The sequence below is a fragment of the Vulpes vulpes genome, chromosome 12, assembly GCF_048418805.1.
Source record: "Vulpes vulpes isolate BD-2025 chromosome 12, VulVul3, whole genome shotgun sequence".
NCBI classification, from domain to species: domain Eukaryota; kingdom Metazoa; phylum Chordata; class Mammalia; order Carnivora; family Canidae; genus Vulpes; species Vulpes vulpes.
This window is the reverse complement of record NC_132791.1, coordinates 79079877-79097549: the sequence shown is the minus strand read 5'-3', so window position 1 is coordinate 79097549 and position 17673 is coordinate 79079877. Positions and strand designations below refer to the sequence as shown.

The 17673-nt window shown below is 36.2% G+C and overlaps 1 long non-coding RNA gene across 1 annotated transcript in view; it reads right to left on the bottom strand.

The window, feature by feature from the left end:
- Positions 1 to 17673, bottom strand: part of LOC112920502 (uncharacterized) — a 203163-nt gene that overhangs the window by 104032 nt on the left and 81458 nt on the right. Inside the window, exon 9 of the long non-coding RNA XR_011995668.1 lies at positions 14950 to 15033. This is a non-coding gene — a long non-coding RNA (uncharacterized lncRNA). The remainder of the gene's footprint in view (positions 1 to 14949; positions 15034 to 17673) is intronic.

Here is a 17673-nt window from a genome sequence, read left to right as displayed (position 1 = left end):
AGTCTCAAAAGGAGCCCATCTCTGTGCAAACATGGTTCCCTGAAAATCAGAGTGAGTTGCTCCACAAACCATTGTAGCACCTCCATTACTTCCTGAATCCCTGGATTTATGAATGGTTTTTTTTTTTTTACCACCTTCTTTTATACTAATTCCAACTTTCCTTTCTATATCTGTACCACTGATGGCATATTAGTCATCGAGTTTACTGATAACAGTGGGAAGAAAACACATGTTAAAAACACACACCACGCAAACCAAATGGATCTTTAATTTTAGGCTGCCATTCCTTTCATTGAGCTCTTCTCAGTGTTTCCTGCGGTGTGAATAATAACAGAGTGCCTGGCCTGCTTTCTTTTTACAGATGCATGAACTGGCATGGGAAGCATTTATCACAAGGGAAAGGTCCTCTCAAAGGACTCACTGACAAAAGGGCTATGAAAACCTACACAGGAAGTCCTATGCCACAAACGGTTATCCAAACTGGTATTCAGCACCAAACACTAATACTTAATTTTGTAGTTTATGATGCTGAGACCTAACAATATAGAGACATATTCAAAATCAAAATCAAATTTTATGCTGAGTTCAACTGTCCAATTTTCAAATCCAATCTTTGTCAACATGAGTTTAGAGTTGATAGGGAAGGGATATCATCCTCAATCCCAGAACTCCTGAAACAGAAAAACCTCCCCCATCCCAGTCCACAACAGGCAGGGACACCTGCAACAGCTTAGAGCTAAGATCAAGAGTTTATTGTAGAAAATTTTCCAACAATTACCTTTACCACGTATTTGTGTGAGTTTCAATATGTACCACCTTCATGGTACATTGTTTCCAAGTTCAGAATTTAACAGGATAACTCATCAGATTCCGGGAAAGTCCATGGAGTCTTCCCACAGGAAAGCAAATATGAAGCTGCCCTGTAGGGATACTTCCAAAGAATTTGGACTCTTACTACAAACAATTATAAATAAAGTTGCAATGGCTCGAAGATTTAACTGTAGGAAGTAAGACTACACAAGCATGACTGACAAAGGTTTTCCCGGACAAAATCCAGGAGCCATGAAAGAACACATCTGATTTTATAAATATACACATTTTTTCCTTAAAACATAAGTACTATAATTAAAGTCAAAAGACAAATGAAAAATTGGGTCAGGGGAACCAAAGTTTCTAAATCAATAAGAACACAACATAGAAGACCCATTTCCTTAATATGCAAAGATCTCTTTAAAAAAAACTCCATAAGGAAGTACACAAAGGAAATAAATTCTAAATGCTCTGGCTATATGGAAAGACACTAAATATCAGTTATATTAACAGAAGTGCAAATTAAAATTATGACATATCTTTTTCATCTATCATCAGCAATGTTTTATAACATTTGGTACAAGTATGATTTGATATACCTCTGAAGAGGAGTTTGGCAACATGTATCAGAAATTTGAGCACAAATGTATATTGGCTTATTTTTATCATTTTTGCTAATACTTATTGAGTGCTTACTCTGTGTGTATTAACATATATATGTTATTTCCATTTTTCAAATGAAGGCAGTGAAATTTTTCCCTAAAACATGAACGGTACAGTGCAGCCCAGGAACTGAGAAAGCACCCAGCCTTCAGCAAAGAAGCAGATCAAGAATATGTTTCAAGAAAAAAGATGCAGAAAGGCAAACAGTGTACAAACTCACTACTCTGTAGAATCTAAAATAGTTAAACTTGGGGCATCTGGATGGTTCAACCAGTCAAGCATCCAACTCTGGATTCAGGTCATGATCTCAGGGTCCTGAGATGGAGCCCCATGTCAGGCTCATGCTGAGCATGGAGCCTACCTAAGAAACTCTCTCTCTCTCTCTCTCCTTCTCCTTCTGTCCCTTCTTGCTCATGCTCACTCCCTCTCTCTAAAAGAATAAATAAATAAAACAGTCAAGGGACACCTGGGTTGCTCAGTGGTTGAGCATCTGCCTTTGGCTCAGGTTGTGATCCCAGGTGCGGGAATCAAGTCCCACATCAGGCTCCCTGCCAGGAGCCTGCTTCTCCATCTGTGTCTCTGCCTCTCTCTGTGTGTCTCTCATGAATTGATAAAATATTTTTTTAATAAAATAAATAAAACAGTCAAACTCATAGAAGCAGAAAATAAAATGGTGGTCACCAAGGGCTAAGAAGAGGGGTTTTTGTTTAATAAGTGTAGGGTTTCAGTTTTGCAAGATGGAAAGAGTTCTGGAGATATCATGTACAACAATGTACTGTATAATTAACTTTGCTAAGGGAATAGATTTTAGGTGTTCCTACCACAAAAAGAAAGAAAAAAAAAAGGAAAAAGGTAACCATGTGAGATGGATATATTAATTAGCTTGATTTGGTGTTTATTTCAGAAAGTATACACATAGCAAATCAAGTTTTAAACCTTAAATATAAACAACTTTAAATTATCAACTATATTTGAATAAAACTGGAAGGGGAAAAGAAGAGAAGAAGCCTCTGCAATGGACAGAGAAAGGACTGGTAATGCCAAACAAGACAAGCAGCCTAGAGGAGGGAGAGTAATAATAATAGTAGTGGGGAGCATGACTTGTTGAAGGCTTATTCGGTTCCAATATCTGCATTAAATGTTTACATGCATTATCACAGCATCCTCTTAAAAACTCTACAAAGTAGATACTGTGACACTAAAGATCTAACAGTTCAGAATACAGAAGCCTAGAGAGTCAAATGACTTCAAGTTCATGCTCAGCAGGTGGTAGAGCCAGGAGTGGAATCCAGGTGAATCTGATTCCAGAGTCTGGGCACATAACCATGATGCAGGTCTGCCATTGATGGTAACAGCACTCCAGTGTCACCAGAGCATCAGTCAAGGGACATGTGTTTGCCCCAGAGTTAAGTAGGAAGAAAGAAGTACCAGAATATATAATATGCCTGCCTCCTCTGGTTTTGAAGTTGGGCCAACCAAACATTCCTGTCTGCTAAGTGCATTAATGGGAGGAGCCACATTAATGGCTTCTTAGGGTTGATTCCCCAAAGCAGCTGAGCTATTTGAGGGGATCAGCATTTTAGGGACTGCTTCCATACATCACAATTTTAATCTCATGGTCACTACATGAGGTGGTATTTCCTTTTAAAGATAACAAAACAGAAATTCAGAGAAATTGGGTAATTCATTCAAAATTACAAAGTCAGCCAATAATTAAGCTTAGGTGTTTTATAAAATATCTATCTATCTATCTATCTATCTATCTATAATCTATCTATCTATCATCTATCTATCTATCTCTATCTGTATGTCTCTCTATCTCTATCTCTATCTGTATATATACAGATAGAGATAGAGAGATATTCATACACTGGGATATCAGCAGGGCCCTCTCCCCAGAGATACACTGCCTTGAGAATTCACAGCAGCCAATCCTTACTTGCTTTACTTCAAAAATATAACATAAACTTGTCATTTCTTGCTTTAAAAGTTGTGGGTTTGGGTTTTTTTGTGTTTTTTTTTTTTTACTCTGACATGGTTGACTGATTTATGACCAAATTAACATAAAGTCAAATTGAAACCAAGAGGATTAAATAATGCCTAAATGTCACACAATCAAATCAGGTTTTCTGACTCAAGCCCACTGTCCTGCTCAGAAAGCACACCCTGTGTTACAGAGATTTCCTATTGTTCTCGACATTCAAAGACAGAGGTATGTACGTGCTCTCATTTGTTTAATTGTCCTGGTCTCACCTTGTGTTTCATTTTCCAGCTAAGTATTTTATAAATAAATATCTTTCAAGAATTCGACTCACTGAAGTTATATGAATCTCACCAGTGAAAGCAGGGTCATCTTGCTGATGAGTACTTATGATCTTCCCCTCCTTTTTTTTTTTTTATATAATGTGGCTTCTGATCTTTCACAAAAGCCACAGCTTGAATCACATTTATAAAAATATCACTGAATTACACCCCTAGGCAGGAAAATTGGTTTAGTAACTCATGATCTCAGCCTCTCTTTCTTTTCAGTGCCTGTTAATTCTATAATTTCATCATATTTTTTCTTTTTTTCCCCTGCATCTGGGGGAGATAGGAAAGGAAAAAGGGGAAAGAGAGCACACAAACCACGCCATGATTTTCTGAGTAAATTGAATGAAAGTAATGTCACAAAACTGGGTTATATCCCATTATAGAGACTATCCAGAGCAATAACACAGCCTATGAAGAAGCTGAAAAGCTCCTTCAGAGTGGTCAAAGGGGAAAACAGGTATTGAACCTGATGGGATTTTATCTCTGAAGTGGATGCACAGCTGAAAGTAGCCAAAGAGCGTCGGAACAGTCTAAGTGCCAAATCCTGCAATGCCGACAACATAAAACCACCCTTCATTTTCTAAGCGGCGTTTTCTGTGAGATCTCTATGTGTGTGTCTCTCTCTCCCCCACCCTGGTGTCTTTCTCTCTCTCTCTCTCTGTCTCTCTCTCTCTCTTTCACACACACACACTCAAGTGCAACACTGTATCTCCAACAACCAAGAAAATTTGGTTATTATTTTGGCAATTTTCCACAATGTTTAGAATTACATAAAAATCAATTTGGAATATTGTTTGTACCATTTATTTATGAATAACTGAAAAAGCAATTTAGAAGGTAAAAGCACAAGCCCTATAATTTTTTTGTGTCCCAGATTTCCCTCAGCCCCTAAATCAATGTGCTTTAGTTAAGAATCTAAGTGACAGTTTGTACTATCTTACCATGAAGTAATAAATAATATAATAAATTTTTACTAAACATCGTCACCAGGATCTATCATACTAATCATGACCACCAGTTCCCTCCACAATTTACTCATGTTCTAAGGTTCATGTCACAGCCCCAAATTCTAGGTCTATCGACTATGGGTAAAATCCCTTCACAGCAGAACTACTCTGGAGGGTCTCAGACACACACAGTTAGTTAGACAAAATTCCATACAGTCCAACATTGAAAAATCAGATATCATCCTACTTTGGAGAGACTGAACTCTGCATTTTCAAGAATATTCTTACCTATATAGTCTAATAAATTATTTCTAATATTTTTCTAATATTTCTAGTAAAATTTAAACAAAAGATATTTATATGGACTAAATTTGGAAAAATAACCCAAACACAAAGTTAACTATTTCCTTTTACTGGTAGAGTCTGACCTGTTCTGTTTCAAATATAAACCTCAAGTTTTATGGTTATGGGTACCTACTAAGCATTAAAAATTATTTTATATCCTCTTTGAATAAGATTATCATTAATCATAACTCTGGGTTTACTGAAAAAACTAACTTTCATTTATTTATAACTTTCTTCCCAGAGTATTCCCTAGAAAGAATTGAGTATGTGACTTTCATATCTTTTTTGTTTGTTTTTCAGATTATTTCAGAGCTTGAACAACAGGGCATTATTTTAATTGTGCTCATCATGAACACATGCTAAGAAAAACAGGAGATGTCTGTTCTTGGCTCCTTTTGCCATCCTTTATCAGTGTCTTTATGGAATCAAATGCCCCATCTTGAGGTAGGGAATGGGACTGAAGGGAATGGGACTTCCCATTTTGTTATTTACCATCTATTAGTTACCTCTAAATTTCATTGGTTGATGAGCATTATCAGCTCCCAGAAATGATTATATTTTAGGTGGAGTTGGAAGAATGTTGCCTCACCCAAATAAACCACCTAAAGTATGCTCCAAAGTATAAACACTAAAAAGCTCTTAAGCAAAAATATTCCATGCAAGAGCCATGAGTCAAATGGTCAACTTATCCTAGCATACCAAGAGAAGTAGTTCTTTCTTCTTTCCTTCCTTTCTCTCTGTTTCTCTGTCTCTTTTTTCTTTTTTCAATGTATACTTACTATTCTTTTAGTGTCTACACCATGCTGGACATTGAGGATACAAATTTGAAAAGGTCAATACCAAAGACTTGCAGAACCATCCACTAGATGATTTTTGCTTAAATAAGAAAGCTCCTCTACTCAAATTTCTGGTAATTCTGATATCCTCTAAAAAATAAACTATTAAACATTATCAACCAGCTATTGCAAACCATAAACTGACATCCACTTAGCAGGGAAAAAAATGTTTACTTAGTTTTAAAAATAAACTTACTTGATACATTTTTGGTTTTCCCCTGAAAAAAGGTGTGTGTTAAGGTGATAAATTTATGATCCTAACAATTTATCAGCTTTATCAGCAGGTGTTTTATTTTCTTCATTTTTCTTACTATAAAAAGGCAATCCTAGGTCGTATTATCCTTTGTGAGTGAGTGGCATGGCAAACAAAGCCTTTCAAATGGGATGCCAGCTACTATTCCAGCCTCCTGTCTCATCACTTCCTCCCACCAGCCCTTCTCCACCTTGTCACCTCATTTAAAACCATCTGTGTTAAAGTCACCTAAGATTATCTGTGCAAATAACTCAAACATTTAATACACTCATGATTTTGAGCAAGTAAAACTTCTGCTTCCTGTCCCTTTTCTGTTTACTTTGAAAAAAGCCTGCCTATCCTTTATGTTTGAAGTCAAATGCTACCTTCCCTAAGTCATCTTCCCTGACACCCGCAACATCCTGGCAGAGTCCATCACACAGGCATAAAGCATTCACAGGCATCACCCTAAATGGCCATGCAGAGGTATCTGCACATTTCTGAACCCGTGGGTGAGATCTGCATATGGATTTTTAAGCTAGAGGGGTTTCTTTAATTGTTGTTGTCTGCTTTGCTGTGTTTTGCTTGTATATTTTGATGTAGTGTTTTGTCTGAAGCTTATAATTTAGGAAGCAAATCTACACATATGACATATGATGGGGAAAGCAAATATAACTTGGCATCTAAGTAACTTCTCTAGTTTTATAAGAAGAGTTCAAGAAAATGGGATCAGAGTCTATCAAAAGAGGAGCTGCAAGTAACATCTAAGGCAATAATATTAAGGGACATAGGGGTTAAGTGCTGATTCTGGAAGCCAAGATAATCACAGCTACCTAAATAGGAACCTTACCATGCATGGTCCAAAAACACTAAACAGATTGACAAATACAAATAAATCTATACATGTATCATAGTTTCAACATATATGGATTTAAAAATCACTACAATTTCAAAGTTTCTGTATTTAGAAAAATAAATACCAATTTTCAGCAAAGCTTTCTCTAAAACTCCTACCACAGCCCATTCAAAATGAGAGGAGGCGGAGAGAAGAAAAAGTATTCAGAAAAAGTGTGCAGAAGATGGAGGAGTTCATTCAGGTAAAATCACCCTAAATGATAAAATACCAATAAAGGGTATGGGGTAGGACAGGGAAGGGACTTAAAATTGGATGCTGTGCTGAAGGAAACAGCCTCAAAAAGAAACACTCTGGAGGAAGATGTTATAAAAGGGAAGGAAGGATGTGCCCACTGGAGAGTGGAAAAAGGAAAAAAATGAAGGTCACTTTAGGATCCATCCAGATGATACTTTAAAGGGAAAAAATGATGGACACCCTGCACCCTACTGCCCCTCCTTGCCGTGTCCCCAGGCCACCTATTAAAGAAAGTGCAATATTCTACAATGCCAGAAGGTGGCAGCCTTGGACAAGAAATCTGGAAAACCAGCAGGCTGCCAAACCAAAGCAACCTATAGATTACGTAGTTTTCTCCTATACAAAGCTACTGTTAAAAAAAAAAAAAAAAAAAAAGGAAAGGAAAAAGAAAAGAGATAACCAACATTAAAACTTCTAGCTGATAAAATTCTCCCAAATAATTATACTGGATCTAAAGGAACCTAACACAAGCAAAACTGAATCATCACACGTGCTATGGTAGATACAAAAAGACAAAATTCGAAATTCGAAATCGAAGGGTCAAAATGGAGTATAATATAAGAAGAAATGAAATAAAATTTGGTTGGTTTCAGGAAAGAAACAGAGGAGGTAAAATCATAACATAAACCTCAGTTATATGATGCCTACGTAATTTTTAATATAGAGTTGAATGAAGGTTTAATGCAGAGCATTGAAGAAAAGCAGGAAAGCAACAAAGAGAATAATTTTTTTTATAAAGAAGTAAAAAGAGAGAAATTGGTTGAAATGGAAATTAGGCAACGAAAAGTCAACATAGGTATAAGTGGAGGCTCTAAAGAAGGAAAACAATGCAGTGAAACAGAACCACTATTTTAAACTATAATTCAAGAACACTTTCCAAAAATAAAAGAAGACCTGAATCTACATATTATAAGAGCTAAGTACTTAGAAAATTGATCTAGAAAGATCAATTCTAAAATTTCTCCTAGTAGAACTATTCAAATTTAGAAATTAAAAAAAAATCATCAGGGCTTCCAGGAAGAATAATTTACAAGGGCAAGAGAATTTAGCATCATATTGCTCATAACCAATATGTAAAACAAGGCAGGAATGAAGTGGTCTTTTGTAAGATGATTAAGAAAAGAAACTGTGAACCAGTAATTTTATATTCAACTCTGCTATCTTGTAAGTATCAGAGCAATAGAATTAGAGTTTAAATTTGCAAGGACTAAGTGAATGCTCTATCCATGAGCCCTTCCAACAGATGAGTGCCATCCAACCAAGAAATGACTAAAGAAACTTAGCTAAAGTCTTCATATTTCTAAAGAGTAAGAATAAGGAATACAGTGCATATCATACTCCAATTATACTTAAAGCAATAATCAGAAGAAAGTCCATAGGCTAAAATACTTCTACAAATAAAATAGTGTATATGAATTAATTACACTGGTAAAAGACCATATATATTTAATTGTAGATCTAACAATAAAGATAGGAACAAATGTGGCAGAATATATAAATGATAAAGGTTCTGACAAAGTAGAATTTGGCAATTACCATTTTTACAAAGTAAAACTAGAGGGAAATAGAGAAAAGTGGAAATAGGTCATTGGTCCCATCAATAAGTGGGAGTCACTGGGTACCATGAAAAACTGGCAAACTACATAACAAAGGTTAATCACACAAAATAAAAAATATACATACCAAATCATATGACATAGTCAATGCAACTGAATGGTCTGAACTTATCTATTAAAAAGAAAGAATTTTCCACTTGACTCCCAAAGAAAACACCAAATATACACTGATTACAAAAGACACACCCAAAGCAAATTCAATAAAGCTAAATGTACAGGGATGGACAAAAGTATACAAGGCAAATGGAAACAGTAAGAAGGCAAAGGCTGTAATATTAACATCAGATAAAATAGAATTCCATAAAAAGCACCACCATGATCAATCACACTACCGGGTATTTACCCAAAGAATACAAAAACACTAATTCAAAAGGATACATGCACCCAAATGTTCACTGCAACATTATCTACAATAGCCAAATTATGCAAGCAGTCCAAGTGTCCTTCAACCGAAAAATGGATAAGGAAGATGTAGTATATATATATATGTAATGGAATATTACTTAGCCATAAAAAGGAATGAACTGTTGCCATTTGCTACAGTATGGATGGATCTAGAGAGTATTATGCTAAGTGAAATAAGTCAGTCAGAGAAAGACAAATACTATATGATTTCACTTGTATGTGGAATTTAAGAAACAAAACCAAAGAATATCAAGCAAAGGGAAAAAACAGAGTGACGGAAAGACAGGCCTCTTAACTCTAGAAAACAAACAGATGATTCCCAGAGGGGAGGTGCGTGGGGGATGGGAGAAACAGGTGAAGGGGATTAAGAGTACATTTACCACGATGAGCACTGAGTAACATATAGAATTGTTGAATCACTATCTTGTACACCTGAAATTAATATAAGACTGTAAGTTAAATATACTAGAATTAAAATTAAAAACTTAATAAAATTAAAAGGATAAAAAAGCACTAACAAGATCAAGAAGGCCACTCTTTAATACTAAAAGACAACTCCTTTTTGAAGAAAAATACTTATGAATATAAAGCAACCACTTTGGTAAAAAAGAGGCTACAAGAGATGTCAGTAGACATGTACAGAAACATGAATAATATAAAGATTTTATCATATTATTCTCAGAAAAATCAAGATGACAAAAATAAACATATATAGAAAAACTAAACAACATAACCAATAACATAAATTTTTTTTGTATATATTTTTTTATTGGAGTCCGATATGCCAACATATAGCATAACATCCAGTGCTCATCCAATAACATAAATCTTATGGATATATATTGAATTTAATATTCTGACAACATAAAATACAACTTTATCTCAAGAGTACGTAGAACATTCACAAAAAAGTGTCATATATTATATTAAAAAGAAAGCACCAATAAATTAACAAAATGTAAATAATATACAAAGGGTGCAGTCAAGCTACAATTATATTAATAACAAAAATCTTTTAAAGATCTACCACTTGGAATTGTTTTCTATTAAATAACTTGGCTAAAACAAAAACTATGACAGGATTTCTAAAGAATACTTTTTATAATAAACAAAAGAATGAAAACAAATGAATTAAATGCCCAGCTCAAAAACCTAAAAGGGAAAAGTAAACCAAAACTAATAAAATTGAAGTAAATAATAAACATCGGAGCAGAAATTAAATAGCAAAAGAATAACATACTATATACATTATTTTCTTAGTTTTTAGATTTTATTTATTTATTTTAGAGAGAGATAGAGAGAAACAGCATGAGTGGGAGAGGCAGAGGGGGAGAGACTCCCTGTTGAGTGTGGAGCCTGACTCCAAGAGTTAGATGCTTAATGAACTGTCACCCAGGCACTCCTATTACTTTCTTAATGTAATAAAATATTGTGGCCCCTGATGGTTCAATCAGTTAAGTGTCTGCCTTCTGCTAAGGTCATGATCCCAGGGTCATACGATCCAGCCCCGAGTCTGGCTCCCTGCTCGGCAGAGAGTCTGCTTCTCCCTCTACCCCAGTCCCTGCTCTGACATTCTCTCTCTCTCAAATAAATAAATATGAAAGAAAGAAAGAAAGAAAGAAAGAAAGAAAGAAAGAAAGAAAGAAAGAAAGAGAAAGAGAGAAAGAAAGAGAAAGAAAGAAAGAAAGAAGAAAGAAAGAAAGAAAGAAAGAAAGAAGAAAGAAAGAAAGAAAGAAGAAAGAAAGAAAGAAAGAAAGAAAGAAAGAAAGAAAGAAAGAAAGAAAGTATTGAAACAATGAACATCTTTAAAAATCATAAAGTGCTCTTCTGTAGATTTCTATGCAAATAAATTCACAGAGGTCAGTGAAGAAGATACTACAGGAAAATACAGTCTACCAAAATAGACCTCATTAATTGATCAATTTCTCTGTTTTTACTCTCCAAATTGGAATGATTTATACTTAATCCCAATTCAGGGAGTAGAAGCAGAGAAAATCAAGAAAATATCCCACAACAAAGCACCAAATATAGACTGCTTCGTAGGGAACTCTGTCGAATTTTCTAAGACCCAATGCTAGATATTTTTTTCATGGAATACAAACTATAAAGAAGCTTCTAAATTCTACTTACGAAACAATTACAATACTGTTATCTGAACCTAATAAAGATGGAACAAAAGAGAAATTACAAACATCACATATGAATACTGGTGAAATACCCAAAATAAAATATTAGCAAACAGAAACCTGTCCCACCTTCTTCCTATGTTTATTGAGATATAACTGACTTACAATATTATGTAAGTTTGAGATGTACAAGTGTTGATTTAGCAATACCTGCATTATGCCACCTAATTACTATTTCTTTCTTCTGTTGAGAAAATCTAAGATTTCTTCTCCCAGCAACTTTGAAGTGCTTATTACAATATTATTAATTATAATCACTATGCTATACTTTGATCCTCAGAACTTATTTACCTTGTAACTAGAAAAGTTTACAATTTTGACAAACATCTCTTCCTTTCCCCTATCCCTCAGCCCCTGGTAACTACCAGTCTAGTCATTTTCTATGAATTTGACTACTTAAGATTCCACATATTAGTGATATAATATAGTATCAGACTTACTTCACCTAGCATAATGTCCTCAACTTCCATCCATGTTATTGCAAACAGCAGGATGAACTTATGGCTGAATATTATTACTCTGTGAGGTGGGTGGGGAGGGGGGGTACAATTTCTCTATTCATCATCTGTTGATGGATACTTAGTTGTTCCAATATTTTGGTTATTGTGAATAATGCTGCAATGATCACGGGAGTGCATATATCTCTTTAAGATGTTGTTTTCATTCTCTTCATGGAAATATACCCAGAAGTGGGATCGCTGGACCATGAGGTAGCTCTATTTTTAATTTTTTGAGGAACCTCCACTCTTTTTTCCACAATGGCTGCATCAATTTACGTTTTCATCAGTGGGGCAGAAGGATTCCCTTTCTCCACAGCTTTGCCAAACTTGTTATTTCATCTTCTTTTTTTAAGGTTTTATTTGAGAGAGAGAGAAGGGGGGTGGACGGCAGGGGCAGAAAGAGGCAGACTACCCACTGAGTGGGAAGCCTGACATAGGGCTCAATCCCAGGACCCTAAGACCAGGACCTGAGCTGACAGCAGATGCTTAACCAACTGACTCACCCAGTCATCCTGGCTATTTCATCTTTTTGATGGTAGCCATTCTAGCAGGTATGAGCTCATTGCATTTCCCTGAAGATCAGTGATGTTAAGCACCTTTTCATGGACCTATTGGCCAATTGTAGGTCTTATCTGGAAAACTATGTAGTCAGTTCTTCTGCCCATTTTTTAACTATATATATATTTTTTGCAATTTAGCTATGTAAGTTCCTTGTATATTTTGGATATTAACCACTTACCAGATTTGCAAATATTTTCTTCCATTCTATAACTTGCTTTTTTCATTTTGTTGATGGTTTCCTTCACTGTGCAGCTTTTTCACTTGATGTACTCCACTTACTAATTCTTGCTTTCTTGCTTTTGCTTTTGTTGTTGAATCCAAAAACTCATTGCCAAGATTCATGTCAAGAAGTTTATCCCTATGATTTCTTCTAAGACTTACATGATTAATGGTATGTTCAAGCTTTCAATCCATTCTGAGTTGTTTTTTGTGTATGATGTAAGAAAGTGTTCCAGTTTCATTCTTCTGCATGTGGCTGTCCAGTTTTTCTAACACCATTTATTGAAAAGACTATCCTTTCTTTTTGTATATGCTAGGCTCCTTTGTCATAAATGAATTGATCGTACATGCATGGATTTATTTCTGGACTCCTATTCTATTAATCTATATGTTGTTTTTATGCCAATACCACACAGTTATGATTTCTCTTTCTGCTAGTTCATTATTAATATACAAAAATGCAACAGAATTTGTATGTTGATTTTGTAGCCTGTAAATTCACTCGATTTGTTTATTAGTTCTAACATTTCTGGTGGAGCATTTAAGGTTTCCAAATATAATATCATGTCATTGGCAAATAGGCACAGTTTTACTCTGATTTGGATGCGATTCATTTCGTTTACTCATCTAATTGTCCTGGATAGGACTTCATGTGCAACTATGTGGAATAAAAGTGGCAAAAGCAGGCATCCTTGTCTTACTCCTGATACTAGAAAAAAACCTTTCAGCATTTCACCATTGGGAATGATGTTAGCTTTGCTCTTCCCTTATATGCCCTTTATCATGTTGAGGTAAATTCCCGTTATACTTACTTTGAGAATTTTTATCATAAATGGATGTTGAATTTTTTCAAATGCTTTCTCTGCATTTGTTGAAATTATCATATGAATTTATATCTAATTTTGTTAATGTGGTGCGTCACATTTATTGATTTGCATATGTTGAACCATCCTTACATCCTGGAATTAATCCCATTTCTTTATGGTGTACGACTATTTTAATGTATTCTTGAATACTATCACTAATGTATTGTTGAATACAATATATTGTTGAATATTTTGCTAATTGTTTGTTGAGCATTTTGTATTTATGTTCATCACGAATATTGGCCTACTATTTTCTTTTTCTGCAGTTTCTTTGTCGATTTGGGGTATCAGATTAATCCTGGCCTCATTTAATATATTTTAAAGTATTCCCTCCTCCTCTATCTTTTGAAAGAGTTTGAGAATTGTTTTTAACTTTTCTTTAAGTTACTGGTTGAATTCACCAGTAAATGCATCTGGTTCTTCTACTATTGGGAGGTTTTTGATTACGTACTCAATCTCCTTACAGATTTTCTCCTTCTTTATAATTCAGGCTTGGTATATTATATGTTCCTAAGAGTTTATCTATTTCTTCTACGTTGTTCAATTTGTTGGTGTATAATTGTCCATAGCAGTCTCTAATGATCCTTTGTACTTCTACAATATCAGTTACAATGTCTTCTTTCTTTTATAACTTTGTCTACTGTTTTTTTCTTAGTCTAGCCAAGGACTTGTCTATTTGTTTATAGTTTTTAAAACAAAATTTTTAATTATTTACTGTCTTTTTAGTTTCTATTTCACTTATTTCTACTCTGATCTTCATGATTTTTTCCTTCAATTAATTTTGGCCGTGGTCTGTTCTTCTTCTCTAAATTCCTTTAGGTGCAAATTTAGTTTGTTTATTTGAAATCTGGACTTTGTCTTACAAAGTCTTTGCTACATCTCATAAGTTTTGGTATATCATGCTTCTACTTTTATTATCTCAAGATACTTTGTTTTCTCATTTTATTTCTTCTCTGACCCATTGATTGGAGCATATTGTTTAATGTCTACATCCTTGTGAATTTTCTGGTTTTCCTCCTGATGAGGGAGTAAAAGGCTAGCTGAGGACAAAGCATGACCTAATACCCTGCAAACTCCCCCCCCCCCCACCAGGTGAGATATGTGTGACATTCCTCAGGCACTCCTGGCTGCACTAAAGCTAAGGAAAGGAAAAACAAATAGTGAACTTATAGAGATCACAATCCTGCAAGACAAAAGTCTCCCTCAGTTTACAAATGTCTTAGTAATTTACAAGAACAAAGCATTTTTATCAATAAACTAGATTCCACAAGGAAATGTATATACAATTAAATGTCCTTATTACCTGTAGCCCATGACAGATACTTGAAGTGGGCAGACTGTCACATTCCTCCAGGAAGCCTCCAACTGTCTTCATGTGAATGCCTGACTAGAGGGAAAACAAACCTTAATTTGACAATGGCAAGACCTCCAATATCTGTAAATCCTCTTTAGCATATGAAAGTTCTTTTGAAACTTCCCTTTTCCTTACCTCCTCCAACTCCCAGGTATATAAACAGCCACCCCTCACAAGCCTGGGGCAGCAGCTCCTTCTGCCCACAGGTCCTGTCTTCCTGCTCTAATAAAACTACCATTTTACACCAAAGTTGTCTCAAGAATTCTTTCTTGGTCATTGGTTCCGGACCTCACCTGAACAAACCTCATCTACATTCCAAAACTATATCAGTTCCACTGAAATAATCTGCTGATAGTCTCAGAGAGGATTCCTTTTATGTAATAAGTTACTTTTCTCTTCCTGCTTTTAAGATTTTCTTGTTTGTAACTTTTATGATGTAATTAAGATGTATTGTGGTGTGGGTGTCTTTGGATTCAACTTTTTTGGAACTCTGTAAACTTCCTAGATCTGGATAGCTATTTCTTTCCTCAAATTAAAAAGTATTCAGCCATTTATTCTTCAAATACATTTTCAACCCCTTTCTCTCTCTCTCCTCCTTCTGAGAGCCTTATAATGTAAATACTGGTCCACTTGATGTCCTAGAAGTCCCCTAGGCAATCTTCACTCTTCTTTATTCTTTTTCTTTTTGTTCATCTGATTGGATGCATTTCACTACCCTGTTCTTGAGTTTGTTGATCCTTTCTTCATTGATCTATCTGTAGTAGAGCCCCTCTACTGAATTTTTCAGTTCAGCTATTGTATTTTCAGTTCTGTGATTTCTATTTGGAACTTTTTGCAATTTTTCATGTCTTTGTTGAAATGCTCATTTGGTGAGCACCTTTATGATCAGTATTTTGAAGTCTCTATCAGATAAACCATTTAGCTCCATTTCATTTAGGTGAGCTTCTGGAGCTTTATCTTGTTCTTGTTTGGAACTTATTTCTGTTTCTTATTTTCCTCAACACTCTGTGTTGGTTTCTGCACATTAAAAATAATAACCACCTATCCCCATCTTGACAGAGTGATCTTGTGTAGATGAACCCTGTCAATCAGCTTGGCCTGAGCTCCTGGTTTTCTTAAGCCTCTGTGATTTTCAAACTACCCTCTTTGTTCTTGGTGCTTCCTAGTAGTTAGGAGTGTGCCAAGACCAGGCAGTTTCCCAAAGTAGAGGACTATAGTCACCACCTTATTGCAAACCAGTCCCTCAGACAACAGCTGGGAAAGTATGCAGTTGGGTCCCTTCCAGGGAGAAACTGAAAGATAGGGGGTTTTGCCTGCTCCCTCTACAGTTGGGCTGGGTTAGCAGCTATGGAGTGGTGCCCCTGCACCTTTAAAAACTTCTGCCAGAGGGAGGGGCAATATGGTGGAAGAGTAGAGGTCCTCGACTCACCTGGCCCCACAAACTTACCTAGATAACTTCCAAAACATCCTGAACACCTATGAATCCAACCTGAGATTTAAAGACAGAACAGCTGGAATGCAACAGAGAGAAAAATTTTTCGATTCTAGCAAAGTAGGAAGGTGAAATAAATAAATAAGGAAGGAAGGGAAAGGAACCATGACTAGCAGGAATATAGCAGCAGAGCAACAAAAGCTTCTGATGCAAGAAAGCCCAGCCTTGGAGAGGCAAGAACTTAAAAAATCCCTGCCAGAGTATTCCCTGACAAAAAAAGTGCTAAGCAGGGAAATCAGACAAAATGACAGGAGGGGCAGTGAAGCCTCAAGATTCCTGGAATCACTGTAAGAGGAAGGGTGCCCAGGGAAAGCTCACTGCAAATCGCGGGCCAATCTCAGGAAAGGGTTGGAGCGCTGTAGCCCTCGGGGCATTTGGGAGAACCCACTGGGTTAGGTGGGCCGGCTCCAAAGCTGCCTTCACCCTAGAGGCTGGCAATGGAAGGAAGTGGTTGTGTCCCATTCCCTTTGGAAGAGGCAGTCCCCAGGATTGTAGATCCAGTGACACAGGGCCCAGGATCCTAGGGCACCCAAGCAGACAAAGCCCATGATCCTGCATTCCCCCTGGGACAGGCAGAAGCAGGGAGGGCACAGAACAGCTAGAACTCCCCTGCCACAGGGCGCCCCCAAGCTGCACAGATCAGTGCACCCGTGCTGGGCCAGGACCATCTAGTCCAGTGCAGACTGGGAGCTGCAGGTTAGGTGGAGCTTGACTCCAGAGCTGGAAATCTGGCCACCATCATTATGTTTTTCCTCTTGATTTCACCTTGTACCTAGGAGAGGTGGGGCCACAGGGAACAAAGGCCTCACAGGATTAAAAAAATCACACTGAGCCCAGCACCTGGCAGGGGACAGGGCATCTCTGCCCAGGCAAAGATACCTGAGAGTCAGCATAGCAGACCCCTCCTCCAAAAGAACTGCTGGAAGAGCAAGTTTATTGACCAAGCAGCACTGGAAAGCTCCAGGACTGAGGGAAAATAGTATATAGAACTAGAGGGTCCCTGGTTTTTTTTTTTTTTTTCCATTACAAATCATTTTTATATAAGACTAAAAACTTCCAATATTTTTTCCCTTTTCCCACCTTAACTACAATATTTTACCAGCTCTTCATTTTTAAGTTTTTTTTTCCTTTTTTACTTGCATATTTCTACAATTACATGTCTTAGATATATTTTCCACTTC